Source organism: Castor canadensis, chromosome 2 (genome assembly GCF_047511655.1).
Source record: "Castor canadensis chromosome 2, mCasCan1.hap1v2, whole genome shotgun sequence".
NCBI lineage: Eukaryota > Metazoa > Chordata > Mammalia > Rodentia > Castoridae > Castor > Castor canadensis.
The window spans coordinates 77,735,167-77,750,704 of NC_133387.1; positions in this window are offsets into that span (position 1 = coordinate 77,735,167).

Consider the following 15,538-nt stretch of genomic DNA (forward strand, 5'->3'; position numbering starts at 1 on the left):
GTACTATAGATTATGAGATCAACAAAGGAAGCCTTGTTTCATAGTGCTGAAAATCAGAGTTTTATGAAATCAAATTCATCTTTAGATGTGGGTTTTAAGAAACCTGAAAGAATTGTTACCAATCCTGTTACAAAAGGAAATAAAGAACAGATGTCTCAAATAGGGTCTTGGATAAAATTGTATTTTTATATGAAGCTAATGAAAAAGAGTAGTATCCTTGATGTGATTTTTTAAAATAAAATTTATATATGTTCTGGTTTGCAGTGTGCAAACCAGAATCTCAGGAATTTTGAATCTCAGGAAGAGCTAAGGAAGTTTAATAAACATTAAGGATGTTTTGAGTTTACAGTTACTAGGTTATACATTTATAGAAACCACTAGATGAGGTTTTGAAAGTATAAATCTTGTTCTTTCTTTAGTGGAAGCATTTCTCATTAAGCAGCCTATTCCAGTTCTTGTACATACAACTGCCTAGAAGGTGTACCTAAAGAGATAAAAAATCATAATCTAATAGTGTGTGTGATATGCAAATTTGTAAATTGTAGGGTATACATCTGTGTGCTTAATGTACTAGAATGATTATTTTAAAAAAGGAAACAGAATATACCCTGTTCTGTTTCACAGAACTTTAGAAATAGAGGATACTGAGAGATATTTTGTTTCAGGTACTAACTTTTTGATGTGAAAAAAAATGGAATTTGGGGAAGACTATTGATCAATGGATTGATGACAGATTTGGGTCAAAGGCAGTGTTTCATATGTCCCTTTTCTCCCTTTCTCTTTCACCTTGTATTAAAAAATTATATTCATGATACTAACATTTAATATCAACAAAAAATACCTTGACTTTTATACACAAGCAAAGGAATGAAGTTTAAATTTTATTGAGGTGGTGTGAACTTTAATAGGACTAATAAGTAAAGTATAAAGGAAATGAAGTTTCAGGTAGAAAAATAATTATTAAAAAACCAAGAGTCATAACAGATTAGTCTTAAACGTAAGTTGAGAATTGACATTTATGAAGGTTCTCCAACAACATACATAACTGATCCCCTTACCTCAAAACAACTGCAAGATATTCATAATACAGAGGTTCCTATGTGCAATGATATTCTAGTACTACAACTTGTTTAAAGGACTGGGTGCCAAAATGCTGAGCTCAAAGTTACAGAGACCCACAAGTGACTTAACTAGGGTGGATAGGGCTGCATGTTTAAATGGAGGCATGGCTAAGCAGATCTTTTGTTCTGACTTCCTAGAATGCCACATAAATTTGGAAATTTCTTTTTTTTTCTCTTCCTTCCCAAATTAAAGATTTGGAAGTAAAATTGAAAGCAGAACTTTAAGATGTTAAACCCACAAAAATGTTATGGTTTGGGGTATTTAATTCTGGTAAACTATTAAAAAGATCTGAGTGGGTATTTGGTTTTATTTTGTACCCATACTAAACTCCAAACCAGCAAAACACACCAAAAACTGTCACAGCTGCTTCAAATAAATTTTGGCTTTAAAAAAAGCTTTAAATCAAATATTAAAAAATGTGAGGTATGATAAAGCATTATGTATACATTCTTTCTACCACTAAAATTTTTGAAAGTTGAAAAAAGTACCCAGTTTTGATCCTTAACTATTTTTATCTATGTATTCCTATCTTCCAAGAAAGAATATAAAATGTTGTCACTTCTTCCATCTAAAAGAAACTTTTTGCCTAGTGTTTGCCCCACACATCCCCTTCCAGAGCAGTTATATACCCTCTTCTCTCCCTCCTATTTTAAAATACTTCCAAGGAATTTGGCATCAAGAAAATTATCTCCAGGCTCTTAACCAGGAATTGGAGAACATCATTCTGAGTGAGGTTAGCCTGGCTCAAAAGACCAAAAATCGTATGATCTCCCTCATATGTGGACATTAGATCAAGGGCAAACACAACAAGGGGATTGGACTATGAGCACATGATAAAAGCGAGAGCACACAAGGGAGGGGTGAGGATAGGTAAGACACCTAAAAAACTAGCTAGCATTTGTTGCCCTTAACGCAGAGAAACTAAAGCAGATACCTTAAAGCAACTGAGGCCAATAGGAAAAGGGGACCAGGAACTAGAGAAAAGGTTAGATCAAAAAGAATTAACCTAGAAGGTAACACCCACACACAGGAAATCAATGTGAGTCAATGCCCTGTATAGCTATCCTTATCTCAACCAGCAAAACCCCTTGTTCCTTCCTATTATTGCTTATACTCTCTCTACAACAAAATTAGAGATAAGGGCAAAATAGTTTCTGCTGGGTATTGAGGGGGGGAGCGGGAGGGGGTGGAGTGGGTGGTAAGGGAGGGGGTGGGGGCAGGGGGGAGAAATGAACCAAGCCTTGTATGCACATATGAATAATAAAAGAAAAATGAAAAAAAAAAAAGTCACTAGATTATTTATTTTGTACTAAATGCCCTAATTTAGAGCAAAATGTATTTTATAGTTTGAGAAGTATGTAAAATAGACAGATTATGACGCTAGCACCATTTTATATGTGGTTTTACATCAATTGGTTCATCAAACTTCTTGTAAATAATATAAAAAACAAAACATCAGAGCAAACTTCATTAGGATACTGGATTCCTTGAAATGAGAACTCTGTCCTACTTATGCTTTATCCCAAGAGTGTCTGTCTAGACACCATTGTGCTCAATAATGTAAGGCAGTAAAGAAGCAATGGAGCCTTATTGCTGATTATGGATCCGTGGTATCATCTTCAGGTGACTACAGGTGCTCCTCGAATTACAATGGGTTACATTCTGATAAACTCATTGTGGGATGAAAATTTCATAAATTGAAAATGGGTTCAATATTCCTAACCTACATTATAGCTTAATCACACATTACACTATAGACATTGGTTGAGAGCTGTGGCTTATTGCCATGGCTAAGCAGGGAGAAGAGGGTCTTATACCCAAATAGTGCTAATCTAGGAAAAGATCAAAATTCACATTTTGAATTACAGTTTATTTTGAATGCATATCACTTTGCACAATTCTGGTGAGGATTAATTGACACAAATCATGTATCTTCCCTTTTCTCTTCCTTATACACTGTGGACCACATAAATGAAAGAGTTTGGCAGCTATGAAGTTTGCTGTCTTATAATTAGGGTTATTAATCCTACAATTATTTTTTATAAAGCATATTAAAGGCTGGCTTTTTTCCTCATTTAAAAAATATAACTGAGTGTTTAAGTGGATGACATCACCTTTGGCTATCCCATCAATGCTGCAGCTATTCATTTCACTCATGAAGAAGTACATGTCTACTTCAATTGTTGCTAGGGCTGCTCAATTTGTACTGGTTTCACTGTTATTAGTGTCAGTCTTTTGCCTGCTGGATATACCAGACACTTGGGCAGGCAGATCCAACATGAATTTCAAATTCATTTCTCCACTGCCTGCCAACACCTAGGATTGCCTCAGTAGACATTTAAGCCGTGAGCGGTTATGTGACGTAATTCTGGATCATGAGGTGCAAAGCTGATTGACAGAGGTCTCCTTCAGCTGTCATGGATGGTGGGTTAGCCATCTTGCAAATACGAAGATGAAAAACATCTGCTAAGGATGGCAGTGTATAAAGACATTGACCATATTGTACTATAATTACACCACAATGGAGGGCCAGTCTGAACTTCTTATGTATTTGTCAAATTTTTTATTGTGGTAAAATATACATAACATAAAATTTACCACTTCAGCCATGTTAAAGCATACAGTTCACATTGTTGTATAATCATTACCACAACCCTTCTCTGTAAATGTGTGTGTGTGTGTGTGTGTGTTGCAGTGCTAAGAATAGAACTCAGGCAAGCAGTTTTCCACCAAGTAACACCTCTATCCCCTATCTCCATAACACTTTTCACCTAGTTCTAGATGCCACCATTCTACTTTTTATCCCTACAATTTAGAACTTTCCTAGATATCTCAGATAAGTAGAATCACAATATTTATCTTTTTGTAATTGGCTTATTTCATGTAGTACAATTAGCACAATAGTTTCTATCCTTTTAAAGGCTTAATAATATTCCATTGTGTGTATATATATTATATATACATATGTGTATGTGTATATATATATGACATTTGTATATTCATTCATCTATTCATAGACACATGGGTTGCTTTCACAGTTTAGCTAACTACTGTGAGTAGTAAAAGTACATGGATATACAAATATCTCATTGAGAACATGCTTTCAACTTTTTAGAGTATGTAGCTAGAATTGGACTCACTGGATCATATGAAAGTTATATTTTTTATTCTTTGAGGGACTACCATCCTATTTTCCACAGTAGCTGTAACATTGAACACTCTCAATAATAGTGCACAAGGAGAAAATTTTCTCTATATCCTTGCCAACACATGCTTTCTGTTTCCTGGATTTTTTTATGGCAACTATCCTAAGTGTAAGGCATATCTTGTGGTTTTGAGTTGCATTTCCCTAATGACCAGTGACATTCAGTGTCTTTTCATGTGCTTACTCACTGTTCATATATTTTCTTTTGAGAAATGTCTACTCAGAGTCTTGCCCACTTTTGAATGTGGCTACTTAATATTAATACTAATATTAATCCCTTATCAGATGTATGATAAGCATACATCCCATTTTGTATGCTATTATCTAAATATGCACAGCACAAATTCTTTTGTTGAAACTTAATTATCCAAGTAATAGTATTGAGATGTAAGGCCTTTGATGAAATGATTAAGTAATAAAGATTCTTCCCTTATGAATTGTCTTATGAATTGTATTAGGTTCCTTATAAAAGTGCTGGAGAGAGCTTGCTAGGTCCTTCCCATCTCTTCCACCATATAAGGGAAGACACCCAGGTGGAATCATCTACGAGGAATGGGCCCTCCCTAAACAACAATCCTCCCAGTGCTTGATCTTGTACTTTCCAGCATCCAGAACTTCAAGCAATAAATTTTTGTTGTTTGTAACTTCATACACAGGTCATTTGGAAAATATTGGCTCAATGAGTTATGAATCTCTTCCAAATATTAACCTATTCCATTATATAATATTTTAAACAATATTAATCAATAACATAAATTTTTATTTTATCAGGAAAATCTTTGAGAGATTTAAGTTGATGGTGAGGGATATTCCCAAAATTCTAGTCTTGATTAGAATACTCAGATACTATCACTGACAGCAAAGACCAATTCTTGTCCTCAAAGTCACAGGCTTACTTTGATCATTTTCAAGAAAATGTCTGTCAAATGTAAGATCTGCATAGCCTTAACTTTCTGTCAGTCATGTTTTCAAGTAAAATTGGTGTTCAAGTGACAGTGGCTTTTTATATCCTAAAATACTGACAGGTCAGCGCACAAACTCTATCAGCAGTGCAAGTCTTTGTCCTTAAGACAACCATTGTGCTTGTTATACTTTAGGTTTACTTCCTATTGTGTCCCAGAGAACATTAAGAACATACATACTCAGATGTACAGATTCAATAGTAATTTATCTGCTCCATCAAAGATGATTTAAATTTTTTTTCACTTCTGAAGTATTTTTTTTTAAATTTTAAAATGTTTACAGTGAGTACATGTAGCATAGAAGAGAAACTAGCACTACTTGGTGCCTCCCCTTGATTCACCCCAGGGCACCAACAGTTTTGTCCCTTTTTGTATTTGCACTATCAGTGCAAATATCAGCACAATGAACAAGGCAAATGATGACTTAGCACTGTTATGAAAATAGTTTTGATTCTAGGGACAGTGAGGGGTTGCCCCACATTCCAAGCAGCAATACCATATGTGATACCAAACTGACCAATAATTAAACTAAAATGCACAATATATCAAGTAAAGATAATGCCTGAGAACCCCAGGTCATTCAGCAATAAGGGACACTGGTTCCTAAAAAATGAATTTACTTGCCAAAGTAATTGCACCTGTATTCCAGAAGCAAGTCATTACATTAAAATTTATTTTTCTTCTGATGTAATATGCATTAACATTTGGACAGCATTTAGAGAAAAAAATGTGCACTGATATTGTTTACATTTTCTCAATATTACAGTTTTAAACTACCACTGAAAATACTCTCAAAACAGAACTGTTGGTGGTTATAAAATGCTCTGTTTTGGAGTGGTACAATAATTTCTCAACAGTTTCTGTAGGGCTTGTCATGTTTTCTGATATTTTGTTCAGGCATTGGTGCCCATATTGAATATAGATACACATTTTGATCATTACTGGATGTCACTTTTTAATTTCGGTTATGTTTTGATCTACATAGTGATGATGGTGGTTTTATTTTGTATTTCCTTGATAAATGATATTTGGTAAAAATTTTCGTGTTACCTATTTGCCATCCATGTATCTTCATTGAATAATAACAATTTGCACACTTCTTTCTTGTGTATTTTTATAATACAGTGGACCCTTCTATTCCACAGGTACATGGTTCCAAGGAAATCACTATTGAGGAAAAGGTGTGAATGCCCAGAATGCATAGAGATCAGTGCTCTAAAATTATACAAATTTATTTAAACTCTTTGTACAGTAAGTCTGAGTACTCATAACTTGAAATTGTATGGAGTAAGCTGCATTACTGTTGCAAAATTGCTGTTGTATACATTAATACTGCTCACCAAGAACTAAATCTTATTTCATGCTCTTCATCTTCAATATTGCGGATGCTTAATTCTTGTTTCCCCACAACATTGCGCAACTTCCACTAAAGACATGCCATGTATCAATAAATCTCAGATTCTCACTTTATCTCTTAAATTAAGTATATTAGTTACCCTTTCTGGCTTGGGAGAATTGCCATAACTTTTGTCTTGCTTTTTGGAGCACTGATTGCTTTTTGAGAAACATATGTTCATAAAATTGAGGCAGAGAAACAGCAGCTCACACAGCAATTATAAACAAAATTGACAATAATGCAGAACTAACCAAAGACCTCCACAGAAAGCTGTATAATGTGTGTGGGAATTTAAGTTTTTTTCCCTTATTGTTGTGCTGGGTGAGGATACATTGTGGCATTTACACAGGTTGTTACAATGTATCAAATACATTATACATGATTTCACTCCCCCCCCCAAATTCCTGGAGTAGTTTCAACAGGTATCATTTTGCATTTACATACATGTGTACACATTTTTTTCACCATATTCATCCTCCTTATCCCTTTCCCCATCACCTCCCCTCTCCCACTGGTGCCAGCCTTCCCCGCTAGGCAGATCTTATTCCTCCCTCCTGTTCTCCAATTTTGTAGAAGAAAAAAGAGAAAAGATACAATGAAAAGCATGACATTTTAGCTTGTTTGAGATAAAGGCAGCTACACAGGGAGTTTGCTTGTGATATTTCCATGTATATAAGTATTATGACCCCAATTGTTTCATCTCCTCTAATTTTCTTCATTCTGACTTAGTCCCTTTCTTATGGTAGTTTCAGTTTCCTGAACTAGGTTTAAGATTCCCTACATTCATCCCTGTATAGAGAGTATATCAACCCTATTCAAGTTCTTAGTTTCCCTGCCCTCCCATGCATGACCTCCCCTAGTGTTACCAGTGTTGCATGATATTGCTGCATTTGTTTTAGGTCTGTATATGAGAGAGAACACAGGGCTTTTGGTCTTCTGAGCCTGGCTAACTTCACATAAGATGATGTTCTCCAGTTCCATCCATTTACTTGTGAATGACAAAATTTCATTCTTTGTGGCTTACTAAAATTCCGTTGTATATAGTGCCACATTTTCTTAATTCATTTGTCAGTAGTGGGGCATCTTGACTGTTTTCATAGCTTGACCATTGTGAATAGTACTGTAATAAATATGGGTGTGCAGGTGCCTTTGTTGTAAGCTGACTCACATTCCTTCAGGTATACCTAGAAGTGGTATTGCTGGGACATATGGCAGATCTATTTTTGGTTTTTTTAAGGAGCTTCCATACTGTTTTCCATAGTGGCTGTACTAGCTTGCATTCCCACCAGCAGTGTATGAGGGTTCCTTTTTCCCCACATCCTCACCTACATTTGTTGGTGGTGTTCTTGATGATAGCTACTCTGACATGAGTAAGGTGGAATCTTAGTGTGGTTTTGATTTGCATTTGCTTTATGGTCAGGGATTGTGAGAATTTTTTCTTTTCTTTCTTTTTTTTTAGCTATTTGGACTTTGGTTGAAAATGGCTCTGTTCAGTTTATTTGTCCATTTCTTCATTGGGTCATTGATTTTGAGGAGAGTTTAGTTTTTTGAGCTCCCTGTACATTATGATTATCAGTCCCTTGTCTAATATATAGCTGGCAAATATTTTCTTCCACTCTGTGGGTGGTTTCTTCAGTTTAGAGACCATTTATTTTGTTGTACAGAAGCTTTTTAATTTCATGTAGTCCTATTTGTCAATCCCTTCTCTTAGTTGCTGAGCCACTTGAGTTCTACTTAGGAAGATCTTGCCTATGCCTATTGCTTCCAAGTGTACTCCCTGCTCTTTCCTGCACTAACTTCAAGGTTTCACGTCTTTTATTAAGGTCTTTAATCCACTTTGAGTTGATACTTGTACAGGGTGATAAACATGGATCAAGTTTCAGTTTTCTGCAGGCAGATAACCACTTTTTCCAGCAACATTTGTTGAAGAAGCTGTCCTTTCCCCATTGTATGTTTTTGGTGCCTTTCTCAAAAATCAGGTGGGCATAGCTGCATGGATTCATATCCAGGTCCTCTATTCTGTTCCACTGGTCTTTATATCTGTTTTTGTGCCAGTACCATGCTGTTTTTATTGCTATGGCTCTGTGGTATAGTTTGAAGTAGGATATTGTGATACCTCCAGTGTTGCTCTTTTTGCTTAGCCTTGGCTATTCACAGTCTTTTGTGCTTCCAGATGAACTTTAATGTTGATTTTTCAGTCTCTGTGATGAATGTCATTGGGATTTTGATGGGAATTGTGTTGAATAAGTAGATTGCTTTTGGTAGTACAGCCATTTTTACTATGTTGATTCTGCCGATCCATGAGCATGGGAGAACTTTCCATCATCTGTTGTCTTCTTCGATTTCCTTCTTCAGTGGTTTGTAGGTTTCCTTGTACAGGTCATTCACATCCTTTGTTAAGTTTATTCCTAGGTATTTGATTTTTGAGGCTTTTGTAAATGGAATTATTTTCCTATATTCTTTTCTCAATCTGTTCATTGTTGGTATATAGAAAGACAACTGATTTTTATGAATTGATTTTGCATCCTTCTACTTTCCTAAAGCTGTTTATGGTGTCTAGGACTTTACAGTGGAGTTTTTCTGGTCTTTTTGGTATAAGATCATGTTATCTGCAAATAAGGATAATAGTTTGACTTCTTCTTTATCTATTTGTATTCCTTTTATTTCTTCTTCCTGTCTTATTGTTCTGGCTAGGAATTCCAAGACCATGTTGAATAGGAGTGGAGAAGGTGGGTAGCCTTGTCTCATTCTTGACTTTATGAGAAATGGTTTTGGTTTTCCCCATTAAGTATGATGTTGGCTATAGGTTTTTCATATATAGGCTTTATTATGTTGAGGTACATTCCTTCCATTCCCAGTTTCATCAGAGCTGTTATCATGAAAGGATGTTGAATTTTATTGAAGACTTTTTCTGCATCTATTGAGATGATCAAGAGGTTTTTGTATTTGCTTCTGTTAATATGCTGTATTATATTTAATGATTTGCATATGTTGAGCCATCCCTGCATTCCTGAGATGAAGCCAACTTGTTCTTGGTTTATGTTTCTGATATACTTTTGAATTCAGTTTGTCATTATTTTATTGAGGATTTTTGCATCTATGTTCATTAAGAAGATTGACCTGTAGTTCTCTTTATTTGATGTGTCCTTGTCTGGTTTTGGGATGAGGTAATACTGGCTTCATAAAATGAGTTAGGCAGTGTTCCTTCCCTTTCTATTTTATGGAAAAGTTTAAGAAGTGTTGGTATTAGTTCGTCTTTAAAGGTCTTATAGAATTCAATAAAGAATGAATTTTTGGGAGACTATGGCTGTTTCAATTTCATTGTATGTTATAGATCTGTATAGGTGATTAATATCTACTTGGTTCAATTTGGAATGGTCATATGTATCTAGAAATTTGTCCATTTCTTTAGATTTGCCAATTAATTTGAATACAGGCTTTCAAAGTAGTCACTAATGATTCCCTGGATTTCCTTGGTGTTTGGTGTTATCTCCCCTTTTTCATTTCCAATTTTATTAATTTGGGTCTTTTCCTGCCTCATTTTAGTCAGATTTGCCAGGGGGTTATCAACCTTGCTTATTTTTTTCAAAGAATGAGCTTTTGTTTTGTTGATTCTTTGTACGGTATTTTTGGTCTCTATTTTGTTTATTTTAGTCTTTATTTTTATTATTTCTCTCCTTCTGCTTGCTTTGGGTTTAGATCATTTTTGTTTTTCTAGGAGTTTGAGATGCAGCATGAGGTCTTTTATTTGAGATCTTTCTGTGTTTTTAATATATGAACTCATGGCTATAAACTTTCATCTTAGGACTGCCTTTGCTCTGTCCCATAGGTTCTAATAGGTTGTGTTTTCATTTTTCATTACATTCCAGGAAATTTTTTATTTCCTCCCTTATTTCTTCTATGACCCACTGATCATTGAGCAATGTGTTGTTCAGCCTCCAATTGTTTGTGTATTTTCTGCTGCTGCTTTTGTTGTTGAGTTCTAGTTTATTGTTGTGGTCAGACAGCATACAGGGGATTATTTCAGTTTTCTTATATTTGTTGAGACTTGCCTTGGGCCCTAGGATGTGGTCTGCTTTGGAGAAATTTCTATGGGCTGCTGAGAAGAATGTATATTGTGCTGCTGAAGAATGGAATACTCTGTAGATATCTGTCAGTTCCATTAGATCTAAGATGTTATTCACTTTTAGAATGTCTGGATGACCTATATCTTACTGATATAGAGGTATTAACGTCTCCCACTACCACTATGTTGGGGTCTATCTGTGATGTTAAGTCCTTTAGCATATGTTTAATGAAGTTGGTAGCACCAACATTGGGTACATTTAAGTTGATAATTATTATTTCTTCTTGATGTATTGTTCTTTTTATTAGTATGAAGTGACCTCTTTGTCTCTTCTGACTAATTTGGGTTTGAAGTCCAATTTATCTGATATAAGTATTGTTACTCCTGCCTATTTTCAGGGGCCATAACTTGGTAAGTCTTCTTCTACCCTTTATAGTGTTTATTTCTGTCAATAAGTTGGGTTTCTTTAAATAACAGATTGTCAGGTCTTCCTTTTTAATCCAGTTTGCAAAACGGTGTCTTTTGAAGGAGGAGATGAGTTCATTAACATTCAGTCTTAATATTGATAGGTATGTGGTGATTCCTGCCATTTAGTTGTTTTTGTTGTGTAAGGATTTGAGTGTGTACAGCTAATTCAATGCTACTCTCTGAGTGCTTGTCTTTTCTTTGCATGAGGTTTAATACTTTACATACTTCTGCGGTTATGGTTATGTTTATTTTCATCTTCTCTGTGTAAGATTCCTTTCAGAATCGTCTGAAGTGGTGTATTGATGGTCATATATTGTTTTAGTTTCTGTTTATCATGGGAGACTTTTATTCCTCCATCAATTTTAAGTGATAGTTTTGTTGGGTAGAGTATCCTAGGACTGAGATTATTTTCTTTCAATGCTCAAATACCTCACACCATGCCTTTCTTGCTTTTAAGGTTTCTTTTGAGAAATCTGATATTTTGATGGGTTTACCTTTATATATTATTTGGTTTTTTCTCTCTTACAGCCTCAATAGTCTTTCTTTGTTCTCTGTGATAATTGTTTTAGTGATAATATGCCACAGAGAGATTCTGTTTTGTGCTTGTCGTTTGGTATCCTGGAAGATTCCTGTACCTGAATGGACAACTTTTTCTCAAGATTTGGGAACTATTCTGCTATTATCTTGTTGACTATATTATGTATACCTTTGGCTTTCACCTCTTCTCCTTTGATACCCATGATTTGTAAGTTTGGTCTTTTTATGGAATTGCTGAGTTCTTGCGTATTCCTTTCATAGCTCTTGTTTCTTTTGTCTAAGAATTCTTATGTTTTTACTTTAAAATCTATTTTGTCTTTGAGCCCTGAGATTCTGTCTTCCACTTGTTCTAGTCTTCTGGAGTGGCTTTCAACTGTCTTTTTAAAATTTATTTTAAGCAACTTTTTATTTCCAGGATTTCTGCTTGATTTTTTTTCCTGAGGCTTTCCATATCTTTGTTAAACTCCTCTTTCATATCTTGTGCTGTTGTCTTTATTTCATATACCTTTTTTTCATAGTCTCCTTTGTTTTATTTAGAAGTTTGTTGAAGTCCTCTCTGAGTTCATTGTTGTTTCTGTGTCTTCTCAAATTTATTTGTGTTTTCTTGTTTTTCTTTGAGTTGATTTTGTATGTTCTCTTTAACCTTCTCTTGAAACTTCTCCATGAGTATCTCAGTGAGCTCTTTCTTGAGTTCCTCTTTGAGCAACTCTTTACAGACATCACTGAGCTCATAGAACATATTTGTCATCATTCCATTGTGGTCAGGAACTGGGTATTCATTTTCTTCATTTCCCACTAAATACTCTATTGAATTGGTTTTTTGAGGGGTGGAATTCCCTGCCTTCTTCTCTTCATACTTCTCTTTTGTGCTGTGCTCCTATGTTATTGATTGGCTAGTTGGGGGTTTTAGTCATCTGTTATCTTTCCCTTAATTGCTATGTTGTGACTGGCTTAGTCAATAGTTAGGTTAATGTGCTCTTTCTGTCCCTGACCTGGAGATGTAAATTAACAATAATAAATACATAGATTCAATGCCAGACCAGTTGTTTACATAATATATGGAGAATCACTGGTGATATTATCTATAAGCAGTGGGAATTGGGAGGGGGGGAGATAATGGATAGAGATAGCTACTTAGATAATTTAAAAGATGGTACTGGAGGTAGAAAAAAGGAATGGGATGAGGTGAGGACGAGGTATGGAGGCTATGGGGTTTTACAGCCCTTGTGTATATTAGGGTATAGTTCATTTGTTGCAGTGGAGGATGCTTATGTTAGGGATTGCAGAGGGATAGGTAGGGTTGCTACAGTAGACTAATCAGCAAGTAGTAGGTGTGGAGGGAGAGCAGTGTGGTAACAGGTAGAGGGAGGAAAAGAGGGAGGAAGTGAAGACAGGAGACTTTTCTGTGGATGAAACGAGCAGAAAAAATAGTAAAAATAGTTGGGGGAGAACAATGGATCATAGCACAAGAAAAGGACAGAAAGTGAAGGGAGTAAGCATAAAGATAAGAAAGCAGTAGTAATAAAATTAAAAATACTAAATAAGGGGAAAAATAAAATTAAAAATAGAATGAAGTAAAAAAAGTAAAATCAATTAAGTGAAAGCTTTGGACTTACTCCTTTGGCATCAAATCCACGTACCGGCACTTATGATTGGGGCTTTCTCAATGTCCCTGACTCTTCTCCAGGTTGGTATGCTGGGTTGTGTGGCAGTGGATGCTGCTTCTCTTTGTCAGACAGCTTAAGGGGGAGTAGGCTTGGGGAGTTCCTTGGGCTGATGGGCCATCTCATATAAGCAAGATTTCTGAAGAGGTCTCATCAGAAGGCTGGTTTGTGAGCAGCTGTTGGTCCTTTCTGCCCACAAGGCAGGTTGCAATTGAGGTCTGTGTTTGCTCACTACAAGATTGCCCAAGGTGGTCTGATATGTTTGTATTTTCATCAGGCAGCATCTGAGTTGCTCTACAGCTACAACTCTGGCTGGTCAGCTCCTCCCCCAGCAAGGTGGGGCAAATCAGTGTTGTGCCCCACCCCTACTCTCTGAGGTTGGGTTCAGCATTCTACCCTGCCCCCACTGGCTGTGGTAAATTATGTTCACTGTCTATGGTGTTAAGTTTTGTTCAGGTGGGTGCAATCTGCCCGCAAACTGTGCTGGATTACGTTCCTGAGAGGGCATATGGTGTGTGGCACTCACTGGTTGGGATTGCAGATTCACACTGGCAGAGTTGGATCCAGGCCAGCAGGGGTGGGGGGCGGAATGGCTGTGGTTTCCAAGACAGATGCTTACTGGGGTTGTAGTGGTCCAGGACTTGATCCGCAGTATTCTGCTTTTTGCAAGGAAAGAAAAGAAAAAAGGGGAGAAATGGCTAAGGGCCTTTTCCCAAGGCAGATGCACCCTAGTGACTGGGACTTCCTGACTGTTAGGTGCAATTAAAAGCTGTTTTCAGATCGGTCCTTGAACTTTATGTGCACCCTATGTTTTGGCAGTAACTTAGTTGGCTAAAAAGAATTAGAATTACCCTAATATAGCTATCACCACTCTAAGAGATCTCTGAAATCATGGAGCTGAGCAATTCTGAATCCCTCTGCTATCTGCCATCTTGGATCTCTGCTGAAATTTCTTTCAATTTAATTATTTGTTTATTTATTGACCACATTTGATTAAAACTGTGTCTAAGAAATATATGAATAAAACAGGCTTATCATATGTTCTTTATGAAAAGTTTGATTGTTATATATTCCATTTTGTATCACAAAGACTTTTTATAGAACATACTGTGACCTACTAGAGAACTAATAAATAGGGCTTACTGAAAATAGAGAAGAATATGGGGGAAACATGAAAGTCCTTCATAATCTGACTGCTAAAAGGTAACCATTGCCAGTCCTATTGTTTGTTTTTCTAGTCTTTGCCTGTGCAGTTTCATCAATTAAATACTATATATTTGATTTAGCATCCTGCATTTTTGGCATTTCAATACTATATAGTGAACATTTTTGTGCATTGTTAAATATTCTTTCTGTATCACCCTCTCTTCTTCCTATAGCCCTCACAAGAAATTTATTGCCCTAAAGTTTATTGAGGGAAAATACATGAAAAAATAATAAATACTAAAATGTGTCAGGTTAGGACTAGAGAATATGACAAAATTTACATGTGTATTATGGAAGGGCAGCTGGAGTCGTCAAAAAAAGGCAGTGGCAATGGAAAGACATCTGGCATGTAAGCCAGGGGGCATGTGCTCTACTACATGGAGTCAGAACTAAGTCAGACTATGCTGGGACACCTTAGGTCTAAGGACTCCATAAAGAGAGCAGGATGATTGGCTAAGATTGTAAGTGGTCTTTTAGAGGTTGCCAAATGAGCTGCTGTTATCTGCAGAACTGAAATATGTTTAGAATTACATAGAATTTAGTGGCTTGTGGGAGAAAGGCTATCTTAACTACAAAACCCTTATTCTTGATGATGGGAAAAGTAAACCATCATGTGCCTACTGTCATTCTGAAAAAAGATCATGGAAATACTGTGGTATTGTGGCTACAGATCGTATAACCCCTTCTGGTGCTGACACATAATGCTAATGACAAATATGACTGAGGTATTGTTATTATTTCAGGCTCAGTTGATATGTGAAGTCCAGATCACTTGAGCCATTCACCTGCAATTATGACCTATCACACAGGCAACAGGCAGGAGTTCAAACCCATCCCTGATATCTTATTCATGGACTTAAATGGTGGGCCTCAACCCTGGCTACACAGTAACATCAACATCACAGCTTTTAA